We start from the raw sequence: 17,418 nt of genomic DNA, 5'->3' as shown, positions 1-17,418 counted from the left end.
CTGTCCGAGCATGTAAGGGCCAGGACCAATTCTTCGAAAGGGGCCTCGGGCACCGCTGGGCATTTGTCCCTCCCCACTGCCCGACGTGGGGTGTGTGGACGAGCACGTGCGGGGCCAGCTGGGACTTTTGGAAGGCTAGGGGGTGGGTAACGGAAGACAGTGTCAGGGCTGTCCCCACAGCCTGCCCTCCGCAGCTCTCAGGCCAACGCTGGGACAGTACTAACCCTGAACACCAGGTCAGCGACAACGGCCCTGCCGGGGAACCCCTTGCTGTGAACCGGGAACCTTCCTCACCCTTAGGCAGACGGAAACCTTCGCCCTGGGAGGCACGGAGGGGCCAGAGACAGACACGTTCACGCAAACAGCAGGAACGAGGGACTGGAGCCTCGGGAGCTACAACCTGTGCTGGGCGCACAATGGATCGTTGTATTTGTTTAATCCTCACTCAACACACGGACACAGACACACAAATGCAGACACAGAGGGACGTAAATGGAGAAGCAAACCAAACACGTCGCGGACTCAGACACGAAAGGAGCACACACACGCCACAGACCCACACATAAATGCCGAGACCAACACTCAGGGCAGGCCCTGACCAGTGCATTGTCTTTAGAAAAATTTAAAACAATAGTAATGTAAATAGCAACCACCCAAAATGGATGTGGCTCATCCCGGACGGACGCTGTGTCTGGAGAGTTTGGCTCTGATGGGTCACACCTGGGACTGTTGCTGAGTCACTCCCCCCCATGTGTTAATTCTAACCTGCCCATTTAAAAATAAAATAAATGCATTAGCATCACATTGTTGCTACTTATCCTTTAATTAGCATTGGGTTCTACTGTTGTTAATTCTAATAACTCCTTGTTTTCAGGCCCCTGCCACCGTCCCTGTGGCTGGATCTATGAATTCTTGCGGGTGCAGTTGTCTCTCCAGGCTCCAACCCAGTGAGTGTAAAGTTGTGGACTATGACCTGGAATTACTTACTTTTATTTATGTTTAAAATTTTAAATAGTGATCCGGAGTGACGCAAATGTTCTAAAAATGATCCTGGTGATGCATGTACAAGTGTGTGATGCTGTGAGCCACTGGTTGTACACCATGCATGGACTGTATGTGTGTGAAGGTTTCCCAATAAAAATATTTTTTAAAAAAAGAAAGCATAATGTGAATAAAAAGTATTCACAACATTGTGAATATAATTAATGCCACTGAATCATACACTTAGAAGTGGTTAAAGTGACAAATTTTTTATATATATCTCTTACCACAATAAAAAAAATTTAAGTATCATCCTTTTTTCCTTTTTTGTACTGTGATGATTATTCATTTTTATGTTGTTTTTGAAGTGTCATGATGACTACAATGGATTTTTTTACTGCCTGCCATTTATTTATTTTGTATTGCCTGAGTATTCCCGCCAATCACTTAGTCCTGTAGAGGAGGGGGTGGGAAAGTGATCTGCTCAGGTACGTCACACACACTCAACACACACACACACACACACACTCTTACACTCACCCTCACGCATACGCACACACACTCAAGAGCGGGAATCAGCTGGTTACAGGAAGGACTGCCGTCCTGCTGCTCGAAAGCTGGGTCGCGGCACATCCGGCTGGGTCCAGGCCACGGCCCTCGAGCAGGGTGAGCCCCGAGTGGACCGGCCACCGCGAAGACCGCGGACCCCCAGGATGCCTGAGCCGGGAGGGTCAGGGGCGGTGCTTGCCCCGGCCTCGCCCCTTTCCCCGGGGCGCCTCTTCACTGCACTTCCGAGGACCACCGCGAGGCGCCGCTGTGGCGGGGCGGGGGCGGGGGTGGGAGCCTGGGGCCGCAGAAGGGCGGGCAGGGCCGAGGGGCCTGGGGGAGCAGGGGGGCTGCGCCCCAGGACTTTGGTCCAGGCCTCAGAAGTGCGGGTTTTCCTACGGGTCACCCGGGAGCCACACAGAGGTTAGGCAGGACGTGAGTCAGAAAAATACTATTTGCTAACACTTGTACTAAAAAAAAAAAAGCAAGGATGGGGCAAATGTAGGCTTGCATACACCCAGGAATATGTCCCAGCCTGTGTCTGCAGCACACTCCACAGCGCAGGACGATGGCATTTCCCCCGGGTGGGACTCCAGGCTGGGCCCGGCGCCGCAGGGAGGCTCTCACTGTCCTTTTGTTCATTTTTTTTAAATGTTTTTTTTCTTTATTGTGAAATATAACATATATACAAAAAAGCAATAAATTTCCAAGCACATTTTAACCCGTAGTTATACAGTAGATTTTAAAGTTTGGTATGGGTTACAGTTCCACGATGTTTCGTTTTTTCTTCTAGCTTCTCCAAGATACTGGAGACCAAGAAATATCAATATAAGGATTCAGCAGTCATACTCCTTTGTTAAATCCTGTCTTCTCTGTTACACTTCTCCTTCTCCTTAAATAACATATATAAATAAAAGCAATACATTTCAAAGTACATAACAACAATTAGTTGTAGAACAGACTTCAGAGTTTGGTATGGGTTACAATTCCACAATTTTAGGTTTTTATTTCTAGCTACTCTAAGGTACTGAAGGCTAAATAAATATCAGCAATCATGCTCGTTTATTAAACCTGACCTTCTCTGTATAACTCCACCATCTCCTTTGATCTTTCTCCACCCTTTAGGGGTATTTGGGCTGTGCCCATTCTGCCTTTTTCATGTGGGAAGGGGCTGTCAATAATCTGGAACAGGGAGAGGAACTAGCTGATGTTCTGGAGAGGTTGGCCCCTCTGCATTTCAGGACTTATCTGGTCCAGGGACCCATCTGGAGGTTGCAAGTTTTGGAAAATTACCCTAGTGCATGGAACCTTTGTAGAATCTTATTTAATGCCCTAGGTGTTCTTTAAGATTGGCAGGAATGGTTTTGGTTGGGATTTGGCAAGTTATGATAGGTAGCAATGTCTACCCGAAGCTTGAATAAGAGTGACCTCCAGTGTAGCCACTTGACTCTATTTGAACCTTCTCAGCCACTGATACCTTATTTATTACATTTCTTTTCCCCCTTTTGGTCAGTATGGCATTGTTGATTCCATGGTGCCAGGGCCAGGCTCATCTCTGGGAGCCTTTTGTTCATTTTGAATTTTGAGCTATGTGAATGAATCACCTTCTTTAAAAATAAACTAAAATTATTAAATTAAAATGTGAACCATCTTTATGAGGGGGAAAAAAGAAATTAAGACCACTTTTGCTGTGTTATGTGGGAAGTGTTGAAGAACGAGAGAGGGCAGGCAAGGACGCCTTCAGAAGAGAAGAGGGAGGCAGTGGTTCTGGGAGGGGCGGGGGTGGGTGAGGGAGGCTGGGGACAGAGCTCAGGGCTGCAATCTCCAGCTGGGCTCTGCTTATGAGCTTTTCTGGAGCTACAAAAAAATATATGGGGTATGGAAAAAAAGGATTGCTTCTAATCCTTTAAAGGAAAACTGCAAAATGAAAATGAACAAATGTTTAATTAAATTTCCACAAAAGGGAACTCGTGCCAACCAGTCAATTGCCAAATGACTCACGTAGTAAAGTATATTCACTGCTAGTGCCTCTTGGGGAGAGGAGTGGACGGGAGGTCTTAGTCCAGACTTCTGGTCACTGGTCTGTTCCAGAAAGGCTCAAGGAACCACTAAAGCCCTGTGTCTCCCATCTCACAGATTCCTTGGCCCGACAGACACCCCCAACCTCAATACAAGACAACCATCAGTTTATCCAGCCTCACAATCCTGATACACACAAAAGAATGGATTTCCAGATTTGACTCCATAAAAATGAAACTTTGTGAGGCAACAAACAAAACAAAACAAAAAAACACCTTATATGAAGTCAAAAGACAAGTGACTGATGGGAGAAAATATTTGCAACATAAATAAGAGAAGAATGATGTCTATAATATATAAGAGTTCTTACAAATCAATAATAACAAAGAAGATAACCACCTCAATGGGAGGCAGGGGTCCAATGAGATAATAGCAAGAAAGGGGTTTCATATGGTGGAGGAGTTGGACAGATCTGAGAAAGCTCGGGTTGTGAGGGCATGTTCTCTTCTGTGCGCACAGGGCCAATCTACCCCATCTCTGCTTCCTCTTTCTGGGAGAGAGATGTGAGTTTTCTTCTATGCCCATCAGCACAGTGGGACACACACACAGACAGCTAAGGCAAGCTTCTCCCGAGAGCCTCTCTGTAAGTCTCTGACACTTTTCAGCTCCTAGGAAGGGCACCAGGAATGGGCCGTGACCTGTCAGCTAAGCCTGCAGTAAATACCGATGGCCATCCCTCTTAGCCCACGCCTTCCCCTTCTCTCCAATAGAACCTTAATTTTCTTCTGGCTGCCCTCCATCCACAAAGGATTCCTGATTGGGCCAGACCCGTGGGTTTTGTGAGGAGCAACAGTATCCCTAGGGGGCATTTAAATTTTTGTGGGACATTTATTGTCACGATGATGGGGGCCTTATGGATACTTAGTGGGCAGGGGCGGGAGGGTTAGAAATCCTGACAGTTCCATGGAACAAAGTTTTAGCCTGAACATCACATGATTTTCCAATGTCCAACCGGACAGAGATGTGGGTGAAAAACTGCATCTCAAAACTAACCCCGCGTGGGCCACGGTGGCTCAGCAGGCAGAGCTCTCGCCTGCCACGCCGGAGACCCAGGTTCGCTTCCCAGTCCTGCCCATGCAAAAAAAAAAAAAAAAAAAAAAAAAAGCTCATCTCATTTTACATATGAGCAGAAAGTTTTTGTGCAGCTTTTATATATATTGAATATACACTACAGCACAGCAACCGCCGTGAACCTTGAGGAAGACTATTTGCTTTGTCTCGTCTAGAATCTTCCCAAGAGTTGCTCCCATTTCAGCACAACCACATGACTGATAGCAGTGCTACCAGAGGCATTTTAGTCACCAAACAATCCGCTGTATCGTTCTGCATCCAGAGCTGGCATATTCATAAAGACTTCAGATGCAGGTGAAAATGTCTGACTGTCTCATGATATCTTCCAGAATAGTTGTGCCTGAGAATATATCTCAAAATATTGTTTTCTTATACATTTCCTTTTGTTTCCCCTTGCACTCAAGGCATTGTATTGATATTTTTTGCAATTATATGTATAAATGGGTTCTATTTTCTGTGAGTTTCATTTCAGGTTTGTAATATTGTGGGAAGAGAGTGCGGGGCCTGGTGGGGCTGGGAAGTGGAGCCAGGTGGTGGGTGGCTGCCTCCTGCGATGGCTGTGGCTCCATGGATGGGCAGGGGCTTTTCTCCATCTTCTCGCAACGTCTCTCATCAGCATGAACAAGGAGAAGCCACGCGGCCCTGTGGTGGCGGGAATCCATCTTGTGGCCACGAGGGGACTGTGCCTGAGGATAAAACCAGTGTGGAGGTGAATATGGGAGAACTGGGTTCTCGGTGACGTCATGGGGCCCAGCGGCCAATGGTGTCCGAGGACTCTCTGCCTCTGAGCTCCCAGCTCTGGGGGGTGTGTGGCAGGCAGTGGCACCCACCTGTTAGGGACAATGCCCTGAGGGGTTGGGGTTAAACGGCCCTTCAGAAAGAGGGAACCCCAGCAAGCAAGGGCACACCCTCCTCTTGTTGATGTCCGACACAGCTGTTCCTGTTTCTGACCCTTTACAGGCCATCAGGGGCCAGATCTCAGAAGGGACAGCAGCGGCTGCAGACTTCTTCCTGCCTTGGGTTTCTCTCCACCTCTGAGGAATGCCCGGGGTTCTGCAGACAGGCATGAGCTTGAGGCTGAGTAGCCACTGGACAAACGAGTACGGAACCCGCAGGCCCGTGCCACGGGAGAGCCCACCTGGCAGAATCCCAGCCTGCTGCACCCATCGAAAAGGGGCTTGGGAATTACCCATCCGGTCTCCTGTTGTAGCTGACATGGGTCCATTTCCAGGGTGCATTGTGAGGGCAACGAAGGACGGCATGATGCGTGCGCTAACTTTGTTTCACAAAATGGACAAAAGGAAAAATGTGTGTGCTTGCACATACCTGGAACAACGACGGGCAGATACAAAAACAAACTGCTGGTAGCAGTTACATCTGGAGTGGGGAACCACATGGGAATTTACTGTTCCTGAACGCACTTTGTACAGTCTGAATTTTTATACTGTGCTTAAAAAAAAGAGAGAGAGAGAGAGAGAAGAAAATGTAACACCCTGGAAAAGCACGTAAGATATCTTGTTACCTTGAAGTGATAAAGTCAGGTACAAGATAACCCCCCTTTTTTTATTTTAGGAAAAAGATGTATTCTGCATATAGGTGTACAGAACAACATTGCATTCTGTGCTATTTTAAGTTGCTCTTATTTGACATTCTTTTGCCACAAATTTAAACAATGGAGAAAAGTATAAACGAAAAAGTTGGTCTCCTTTCCTCTCCCAGTAGCCCGTGGTCAGCTTTTTAGCACGTCAGAAACCCTTACCTCTGGGGCTGCGCCTGCAGAGGCATTTCCTTTTCATGCCTTCCAAATTGTTTTCCACGATAAGTACGTGTGACAATGTGAAACAAGGAAAAAATGCACAGTTTAAAAAGTGCTCATACTTTTTTCTGTTGTCTTTTTTTCTTTTTCTGAACTGATGCAAATGTTCTAAGAAATGATCATGATAATGAATATGCAACTATGTGATGATATTGTTACTGATTATATATGTAGAACGGAATGATCATATGTTAAGAATGTTTGTGTTTCTTTGTTGTCATATATATTTTTTTATTTTAAATTAATGAAAAAAATTAAAAGAAAAGTGCTCATAATGAAGAAAGGCCTTGAACCTCCTCCCCTCCTTCTTTCTTCACGCGCAGAAGGAACAGGCCCCAGTGGCCCCCCGCCCCACATTTCCCCATTTCCTCCCCCTCATTTGGGGAAGTGGATTGGGCAACACAAGGGACATTTCCAGGTCCCAGGGAGGCCTCGGGCTCCATTTTGAATCCTTGCTCTTTCTCACCTCCTGCTCAGCCCTCATCATCTCCACCTCTGCCGTCATCACCTCCGCCTCCTCCCCATCACCTCCACCTCTTCCCTCATCACCTCCACCTCCTCCCCATCACCTCCACCTCCTCCCCATCACCTCCATCTCCTCCCCATCACCTCCATCTCCTCCCCATCACCTCCACCTCCTCCCCATCACCTCCACCTCTTCCCTCATCACCTCCACCTCCTCCCCATCACCTCCACCTCCTCCCCATCACCTCCACCTCCTCCCCATCACCTCCACCTCCTCCCCATCACCTCCACCTCCTCCTCATCACCTCCACCTCCTCCCCATCACCTCCATCTCCTCCTCATCACCTCCACCTCCTCCCCATCACCTCCATCTCCTCCTCATCACCTCCACCTCCTCCCTCATCACCTCTGCCCTCCCCTCTATGCCTCTGCTACCTGGGCCTCCCTTGGGAGCTGGAGCAGCACCAGGGAGAAGAAACCCACTGCCCAGATTCTTCAGAGAAACTAAACCCAGAGTTCTCCTTGCCTTGCTCCTCAACAGGAACTCTCTAGAAATGGACCCGAAATACAATAAACGAAGAAAGGGAAGCAACCCGGAAAATCCCTCTTTCACCTAGATCTGAGGTTAAAAACAATGGGCCATGTTAAAGCCGCACCCTAACGAGGCTCCTTCCCGGCCTAATTGTCGCCATGGCAATGGCCCCTGGTGGCCCTCTTTAATTAACTGGGAGTGAGAGTCGGGAATGAATTCCTCCCACAAATTGCGCCCCACACCGGGCAGTCACGCCACCCCTCCCCTGCCCCCTGGCCTTCAGCATGGGTGACGGGGCAGAAAATTCTCAGCTCCAGCTTTCCTCTCTACCTGCTCGTTCTCTCTGGCACGGCCGGAAGAAGGGCTCACACCCGTGATAATAATAACAGCTATTATGTATTTATACGCACTTTCTATATATTATGTCGTTTAATCTTCACAAAGATTCTATAAAAGGTGCATTATTATTGTCCACATTTTTTCAAATGAGGAAACTGAGGCTCAGTGAATATTAGCTCTTATTACTTTCACTAAATGGATGTAAATGTTCTCCCCCTGCTAGGTCACCTCCAGAATACAGCTAAAGCCAGGAACAGCTCATGGGCAAAAGGAGATGGCTCAATTGCCACCAGCTTTAGAATAGGTGGGTGACAAATTCCAGAACCTGTGGGATGACAAGCTGGAGTGACGGGTTGCAGCTGTGGCCGAGGTTGGCAGCCACCATCGTGTCCTCACCGTGCCCGCTGGGCACGCTTCCTTCAGCCTGATCGGACCACGAGCTCCAGATGCCAGCTGCCACCTGCACATTCCTGCTAGAAGGAAGCAAAAAAAAGAAAAAAAAAAAAAGGATAATACGTACTTCCTCTCCCTCTGATGACGCTTCCAGGGAGGTACACAAGATACCTGTGTTCACATGCCATTGGCCAGAGCTCAGCCACGCCCACACCCAGCTCCAAGACAGTTTGGAAATTCAGTTCTCATTTTGGGCAGCCGTGGGGTAAAGGAGACGAGCTTCTGGCTTTGCCAGAAACTTCTGAATCCTTCTCCACACCACCTCAGAGTGATATTTATAAACTGTCACTTCTGACCATTTCGAAATCCTTCAGTGGTCCCCCGTTGCCCTCGGCATGAGCTCCAAGTCCATAAGCCCGACAGGAACTGGCACCCACTGCTTTGCCCTTCACCCTTCATTCCGCCACTCCAAGTCACTAGCCATTCTCTAAACCAGCCTTGTGTCCACGACACCACACTTCTGCCCGTGTGTGGAATTTTATCTTTTCCATTTGGAACATCACTTCCTGTAGAGCCTTCCCAGGGACAGGGAGGAAGAGGTGATGGGGATGGATGGGAAGGAATGAGCAGTCAGGCCTGTGTGAGGGAAGGAGGCACTCTACTATCCTGGGCTTAAGAAAAGGCCTGAGGTGCTGTAAATGTGCAGCCTAATATGCAGCAGTGTGAGGCAAGCTGAGGCAACTTCTGGACCTTTGAGATGGCAAAGTACCATGGATTCCAATTTCTTTTTCTACCCTGTATTTGACAGATGAGGAAAATGAGGACCAGAGACAGGCAGTAACTCGCTCAAGGTCACACAGCACCAGAGTAGGGATTCTTGGTTCCCTATCCACACTTCCATGACCAGCTGTAGCTTGCACATACATGTTTTATGAGGTCAGGGGCAGTCCTGGGAGTAACATCCTGAGGAGGGGCAGGCCTGGCAAGAGATGCTCAGGGAACTCAATCTCTCAGAAGCTTCCAGGACCTCACACTATTTATTCCCGTAGGACCTGGAAGCTGCACCCGGCCTGGCCCTGCAATTTCCTTTCGCTACCAGGAGGTGGTGCAGTGCAGCTCCAGAGAGGCACCGTAGGCCAATGAGCATCCACCCAGGTCTAAACTAATCCATCTTTCCTCTACTTACTTCCCTTCTGCGGCTCCTGGTTGCCTGACAGTATGGCTCGCCACTGTCTCTGACCGCGGGACTTGAGATTGGAGGTATCAACTCCCCCCACTAGACAGTGAGCTTGCAGCCTGGCAGGGGCAAGGGAGGCCACCTCTGCTCATCAGGCCTGCTTGTCAGACCCCACGGTGGTCTTAAGGTCCTGCTGGCCGTCAGGGGGCACGCTGCTCTCACTGAACCCGGGGTCCCTGGAAGGAAAGCCTGCTACCATCAGCATAAATGCCCGGCCAAGCAGAGCCAGACTTTCCCAACTTGAAGAATAAGGGGAAAGTCCATGTCCTGTGTGCTCCAGAGGGTTGGTGCAAAGAAGATGGCTCTGGAGAGACTTGGGTCTGGGCATGTGGCACGCAATCCAAGGCCACTCGTGCACAGCTCCTAAGGCCGGGTGCTGAGAAACCCTGATCCCAGAGGTGTGAATGTCAAACCACTGCACCTCCAGGGATTTGGGACTTGAAAAGGCAAAGGAAAACCCTCTAAACATGTGTACATTCTTGATCGTCATATTAAGACTCAGTTAGGTTCCAACCTGGACTTTTGAGGCATGTGTGGAATTAAGGGTCCCCTAACTGGGCACTTACCTGGCGAAAACATCCCTTGTACTCAGTGCATCACCATCTTTCCAGATTCCTTTCCTTTGACCTCCCCGCCAGCTCCCAGTCTATTTTTCTTTTCTTTAGCCAACCTGGGTATGTCAGATAACACCAGCTACCGTTTCCTCCCATTCTCTTGGTCTCCCCTCTAACCACCCGCACTCTCTCACACGCCTCTCACCTCCACACTTACAAACACACCACCCACACCCACCCCGTCCCACCCCAGGTGTTGGGTCTCAGTTCTCACTTACTGGGCTCTGTGTCAGCATATGGGACACCTTTGATCTTGTCTTCCTTCTTAAAACACTGGTTTTTCTTTGTTTTCCTACTCAAGACCTTCCCTCCCAGTTTCCTTAGTTGGTTCACACTCATATCCTTTCAAATCAAAGTCCCTCAGTGTTCAGTCCTTGGGATATTTTTCTTCTTTTACACTTACTCCTTAGTGATCTCTTCTTGTCTTATGCTTTTAAATAAGACCTGTATGTTGACAGATCCCAGGTGAATATCTCAGCTGGGACCTCTCTCTTGAATACTAAACTTATACACAAGGTTTCCTTCTGGAACTCTCCCTCGCCCATCTATTAAGCATCTCAAACTTTACATGTCCAGAACCAACTTGATGTCCCAGTCCCCAGAACTCTGTTCTTCCTTCTGTCTTCCCCAGCTCAGTACACAGGAGCTCCATTCTTCCAGGAGCGCCAACCAAAATCCCTGGGGTCATTCTTGACACCACTACTTCTCCCACACTCCACTTCCAATCCTTCAGCAAATCTTAATAGCTCTAGCTTCAAAATACATAAATAACGAGCGAGTTTTCACCTCTCCATCAATGCCATCCTGTTATGTATTTGAGGTGGGAGAAGAAGGCAGGGGTTAGATCACGTGGAGAGGGGTTGAAGCATCCTTTGGCTGTGGCAAGAAACTTTGGTTTTTATTTTGAATTATTTAGGGAAGAAATAGGGGAAATTTAAGCATGATCAGGTTTACCTGTGGAAAAAGATCACTCTGGATGCTGGGTGGAGAGTGGACTGAGGGACCAAAACTGGACGTGGCGAGTACCAGTTAGGTGGCGATTGAGCTTTGGAGGCGAGAGGATGATGGCTGGCGCTGCCTCCTTCGGTGAGGCGTTCCCCACCTCGATGCCCCAGGATGAGGCAAAGCTAGCCCGGGCTGCGGCTGATTAAGCGCGGTCCCAAGGTCCGAGGAGGCGGCCGGCGTTTCAGCACCACCGCGTGGACAGCACCCGGCCCGCGTCCAGGCCCCGCGCGGGGCCTTTCAGCCCAGACCCGTCCCGGCGGAGCTTGGGGGTTCAGCCAGAGCCCAGCGCCCCCTACCCACCCACCGCCCGGGGCAGGCGGCTCTGGAAAGGGGCCTTGTACTTGGCTTAAACGAAACCCTTCCGTGGGGAGCTTGGTCTGCTGGCTAGAACAGAGACGACAGTGCCTCCGCGCGGCCTCGCAGCGTGGTCGGGAGAACGGACGAGGCAGCCGGGCGCGCTCGGGGAGGGGACGCCCGGATGGGAGGCTCCTGGAAAGACTTCCCATCCCAGGCTCTGGAGTTTATTTCCCTGCCTTCCGAGAGTCTGCGGCGGGTGGGAAGGGACTTTTCCCAACTTAACCCGGGCGTCGCCCGCGCAGCCTCTGGACCCCGCGCCACTAACGCAGACCAAGCCCGGGAGAACCGAGCTACTTCTCGGAGAGGCGGACAGTCAGCCGAATCATTCGGACCCAGCCCAGATCTTCCCCCTGCAATGGCAGAGTTCCTCCGGGATGCGGCGCCCGAGAGCCCGCAGCTCCGTTCCCGCACCCCGGTGCCGCCGCCTTAACCACATCTGCCTTCTCCTTGACCGCGTGCAAACTGCTTTAAGTTTTTGATTCCTGTTCCTGTAGCCGAGGCTGCTACTTGGGATCCGCAGACTGAGGAAGGACTTGCCCGTGGCCACGCTGCTCCTGCAGCTGTGGTCAGCCGCGGTGGGGAAGGCGGGTGGGGCCGCGAGAGTCTCTCTGAAACGGCCTCTGGGCTCCCGGTGCCCAAAGCAGAGCTTCCCTGGGAGGGTGGAAAAGAGAGCGGGAAGTCGGCCCTGACCCTAAAGAGGCTCCCACCCGCACACCTCCCCAAACCAGGAGCGACCCTCTTTTCCCTCCCTCGGCCCTGCCCAGCCCTGCAGCGCTCCCCTTCCCTTCCCTCCAGGGCTGAAGCCTCGAAGAACCGGGCAGGGGTCTTGGACCTTCGAAGTCAGCGCTGTCCCCCAAATGGAGTCGAGGCCAGGCTGACACCTCCCCAACCCCAGATACATCCGGCCCTCTGGGACAGTGAGGTGGATACAGAAGTGGGGAGTGCTAGCACTAAGTTTCTGGTACCAAGGGACAACCAAACTGCAGTTCAAGTCCCAGCTCCTCCTCTTTTGACTCATTCACCATCTGACAAGTCACTTAAACTTGGGCAAGTCACTTAAAAGTTTTTTCTGGTGGTGACATATATACAACATAAAACATTTCCCATTTTAACCACTTTCAATCACGCAATTCAGTGGTATTAATTACGTTTAGGGAGTTGTGGGCAAGTCATCTTTCACTTGCCTGCTCAGCTTCAGTTTCCCCACCTTGAAATGGAGATAAGTAACTCCTTCCAGGCAGCTGCCATCAGGAGTCACTGAGACAAAAAACAAACCTCTTTGATAAGGGCCGGATAACTGGAGCTCAGTTATTAAAATATGGGTGGCCCCTTCCACTTTATGGAATGCCTGAGGAGAGGTTTCCTACCCCAGCCAGTCCATTCTCCGCTATCTCTCAGATCTCTGCCACCTCCACTAGGGACTGGGCAGAGATGTTCAAACCCATCTTAAGGATGGGAACTGTGAGGCCTGGACGGTGAGGGCCTTGCCTAGGGTCCCACTTGGTTTTTCACGCCCAGAGCCTGGGGAGAAGGGGGCTTCAGCCTTTATCCAGAGTTGCCCCCCATGCTCCTCCTCTCTCCCTGATGCCCTCCCAGCACCCCTTTCAGGAACTTCTCCTAAAGGGTCTAGGACTCAGCAGAGGCTTCTGGGATAGTTACCCCCGAGGAGAAGAGTGTCCATTTCTCCCTCCCTCAAGACCTCAGCCTCCCTACTGTAAAATGAGGAGAATAAGACTCCAAAGATGAGCCTGCAGATTGAAAGAGACTAAAACCCAGCAATGGGTCCGGTACTCAAACTCGTCAGGTATCCACTGAAGATTTTACAGACAGGCATGCTACCCAAAGGAACCCATACTCTCCTGGAAAGCTTGTCTTTTGGCCTCAAAGGGTTCAGAGAGGTTATGTGACCTGGCAAAAGTCACACAGCTGGAAATCTGTTGCTCCGTGACTTCAGCTCAACTTCTCTCAAGCTTCTGAGCTCCTGGGAGGGCGGGAGCCAGGCTGAGTACGAGTGTATGGTGCTAACAGCTGTCAAGCACCAAGTGGGGGTAAAAGGGGTGGGGCAGGGGGCACAGGGAAGGCGGAAGGTGGGCAGCACCGCTGGCTCCGACCCTATTCCCTGGGTCCTTGCGATGCGCAGGGAGCGGTACTGAGGCTCCCCAGGCAGGTTCCACCCTCGCCAGGTCCAGCCGCCCACGGCCCTCCACCGCTGGGTGCACCGCCCAGTGGCCGCCTGCCCCAGGGCAAGGGGAAAACCCGCGTCCAAACGTTTACTCTTCTTTCTTTTTAAGACGCGTCTTATAAAGCCGAGAAGCAGCTGATTCTGTTGTTTTTTTGTTTTTAGTAATGAAAATGTTCTAAAACTGATTATGGTGATGAATGCACAACTATGCGACTGGTTTTTAATTAGCCTCAAAATGGGCTGTTGGCAGCTCTGATATTTAAAAATACATATTTTAAAAACTTCTCAATACACATGGGTACAAATAGACAAACCAACTCCAGAGTTCGTGCTTCGCTCAGCTAGGCACCGGCCACGGCGGGGTTGTGTGGAGAAAACGTGTTGCAGCCAGAAGCGAAATCGCGGTGGCACCGCGCAGACCAGACCTCTCGCGCCAAGGGAGCCGGGTCTGCAGCTGTGTCCGCCGAAGGGAAATCGGGGGATTCACGCCTTTCTCAGCCTGCGCAGGGGTGAGGGGCTGGGCTGGGGGGTAGGTTTTCACCCCTTGTCCGGGCCTCCCGCACACAGAGCCTCCCGCGGGGCGGTTAGCTTCCACCAGGCAGCTCGCACCGGGCGCCTCCTGCGAGCCGAGTGCTGGGGCGCAGCGAAGCCGCGCGCGCGGCGGCCCTCCGCCAGCACGGGCACAGCCAACGCGGAATCGCGGCCGGGGACCGCCGTGGGCTCCGCGTGCTTCCCCAGTCCAGACCCCGTCAGGTCCACACTCGGCCCTCGCCTGCGGGCACACTGCACGCAGTAGGTGCTCTACTCGGTACAATGCCCTCCCGCGTGTCCTGTGCGGGAGCCGGCCGCGCCGCGGCGACTCGGGCTCCCCCTGCTGGTGGCCGCGGAAACGACCTGAGCCCGCATATGCTGGGAAAGCCTGATTTCTTTAAGCAACAGGGAACGCTCCAACCACCCCATTGCCGCCTCCCACCAAAGTTACTACCCGGGAGAGGCTGCCAGGAAGATCTCATTTCCCATAACTTTATCCTAAATGCAAACAAAATGAAAAGGCATTCATTTACCCAACAAATATTTACCGAGCACTCACTTTAATATTCATCACCGCTGCTAACACAGATTGAGCACTTAAAATATGTGAAGCATTGTCGGGCTTTTCTACATGTATTAGCTCAATTAATCCTCTCAGCAGCCCTGGCAGGGTGGTCGGGTTGTCTGACCCAGGAGCCAAGTCCGTACCACCGCAGATCACCACTGAACAGAGTGGTAAAAAACTGCAAGCCATCTGAAGTGGTTTCGAAACATCCCTTGCTCTCTAATTTCCCTGGATAATTCTCCATAGAAAGAAAACAGATGATTGCTTTACGTAGAGAGAGATGTTGGTGTTCTCCTGGCCAAGGCCGTGTTCAAGAGCACGTGGTGTGTGTGTGTATACGTGTCAGCTGTGGCACCAGCAGTTACAAGAATAAGGTGGTTTCCCACATTTTGAGAGGGGGAGAAGATTGAAAATAAAAAATCCTGCAAATCACCACCTGTTTGAGATCCCCACCCCATCCCTCTAAAATTGAACTTCCAGAACAGAAAAAAATGAGGCTTAATAAGATTCAGTGCCCTGCTTACCTCTCTCCTAAGAACCAGCACCCAGGGCGACGGACCAATATGTTCCCCCTGCACCCCCCCCAAAGGTGGATACATCATTCTTTACAAGTTGCTCCTTTGTGACCTAGCATGGACCCCAGCTGATGCTCTCGTCATGGGTGCCAGTTTGGTGGGGGGTGGTAAGTGCTGTGATGAAGATGCACTGTGGGGAGTGTGCGGGAGAGACCATCCCCTTGAGAAGGGTGCCACAGTGAGAGAGCCGCGGACCTCAGCCAGGAATCTCGGAGTAGAAAGAGGCCTTAGAGACCAGCCAACCCATCACTTACTCAACATGGGGCCCTCCAAGGTGCCCTCTGTCACATCTCTGGCTCAGGCCACCCAGTCCCTAGTACCAAATTCCAGTGTGAAAACTAGAGGCCCAATTTGCCACTTTCCACTCAACCCAGCCTTGCCCCCATGCCTGCACACGGTGTGTGTGCCCCTGGACTCCCCCTTCTCCCCCTTTTAAGAATATGTTCCATTGAGGACAGACTTGTACGTACACGCCACTGGGCTCCTTGGCCTGAGCACAAGGCCTGATGCACAGTCGGGGCTGAATTAAATTCCCCCTAGCATTCCTGACGGGGTGACCATCCTACCCCTATTCAGTCCTCCAAAGATGGAACCCTCACTACCTCTCCATGGGGCAGCTTCCCCTGTGGGTCAGTTAGTAGTTGGAGTCTACCTTGCACAGCCTCCTAGGCCAGGTGTCACCTTCGGAGACTTTCCTGAGTCCTGGCTAAAGCTATACGTTGTATAATCGTGTCAGGCTCCTGTCTTCTGTCCTTGAAGCTCAGTCCAAGGAGGAAATCCGGAAAAGGGAAATTTGTCTTCCCAAAGGACATGGGAGTAGGGGAGCCCACGTGAGCCCCAGCAGAGACTCCAGCCCACCTATGGGCTGGTAGTTCCCAGCACCACGTGCAGCTGGGCAGAGGCTTACCCCTGAAACCCTCCTGCATGTCTGGTCATGCACTGCCAGAGAAGCTGGCCTGGAAATGGCAATGGTTGTTGGATAGTATTTTCTGAGTTGTCACGTGTGTGAGGCAGAAATGTGTATGCAGCCGTGCATTCAGTGTGTGAATGTCAGTCTTACGGGATTAAGAGGAAGGGTGGGCTTCCTTCAATGTTCACAGCCAGCAATGCCCGGTAGCTGTGAAAGAATTGGGTCTGGATGACCCTGGGCTAGATAATATCTGCATATATGTGTGTGCAGGAGTGTTTGAGTGTGTTCACAACCAAACCCCAGTCTTGGAGGCCCATGTGGGCCCGTGTGTGTGTATGTGTGCACATGCACAGAGACAAACTCTGGTCTGGTTCTATATCTGCGTGACAGAGTGCATGCATATTTCCCAGCACTTCCCAACGCTGTTCTGGGACATTGTGATCTCATGGCTGAGTGTGCAGGCATGTGTGAATGTGTGTGCTTATGTGTATTTGCAATACAATCCCAACCCTGTATCTGAGTGACCATGTGTGTGCTTGTGTGTTTCGATGCATCCTTAGAGTCCAGATGACTGTGTGTGTTTTATAGGCATGTCCCACGCTGCGTCCCCGTCCCCCGACCCACTGGCATATCTGGGGGCTCTGATCCCAGAGGCTGAGCCCAGGTGGGGCTCGAAGAGGCTGAGCGCTTGGGGGGGGCGATGCACGTGAGTAGAGTTTACGGCAACCTCACCGGTCCTTGATCTGGTGCCCTCGCCCCACGGCCTCTCGATTCCCCACTGCGGCAGGACCTGGGCCGGCCGTTCTTGCTCACAGACTACCTTCCCCAAGGAGTCCCTTTAAGTCCCAGCTCCCTTCCTGGCCAGGGGGCTGAGAGTCGGAGGATATTCATCTCAGGGAGTTTTTGTTCCGCCTCATGAAAAGCCTCAATGGCTGGGAATACCATTCTAATTACGGGGAAGCCCGCTTCTGTGGGGGACACAAAGGGCCGCAATCTCATAGCAGCTCCTTCCATCCGTCAAATAAGGCATCTAATGACGGGGTGAGAGCTGGGAAGGCCTAAAACAAACTCAAAAAGGAGGGAAAATAAAGCCGCCGGGGGCTTAAAATATATTAAATTACCCTGATTAGGAGTCGTGGCTTTGCAGGCGCGGGCGGGAGAGGCTGGGGAGCCTGTGAGTCCAGTTATGCACGTCGGGGAGGGGAGAGGGGTCAGTAGGT

Source organism: Tamandua tetradactyla, chromosome 12 (genome assembly GCF_023851605.1).
Source record: "Tamandua tetradactyla isolate mTamTet1 chromosome 12, mTamTet1.pri, whole genome shotgun sequence".
NCBI lineage: Eukaryota > Metazoa > Chordata > Mammalia > Pilosa > Myrmecophagidae > Tamandua > Tamandua tetradactyla.
The sequence above is the reverse complement of the archived record's forward strand: the minus strand, read 5'-3'. Positions refer to the sequence as shown.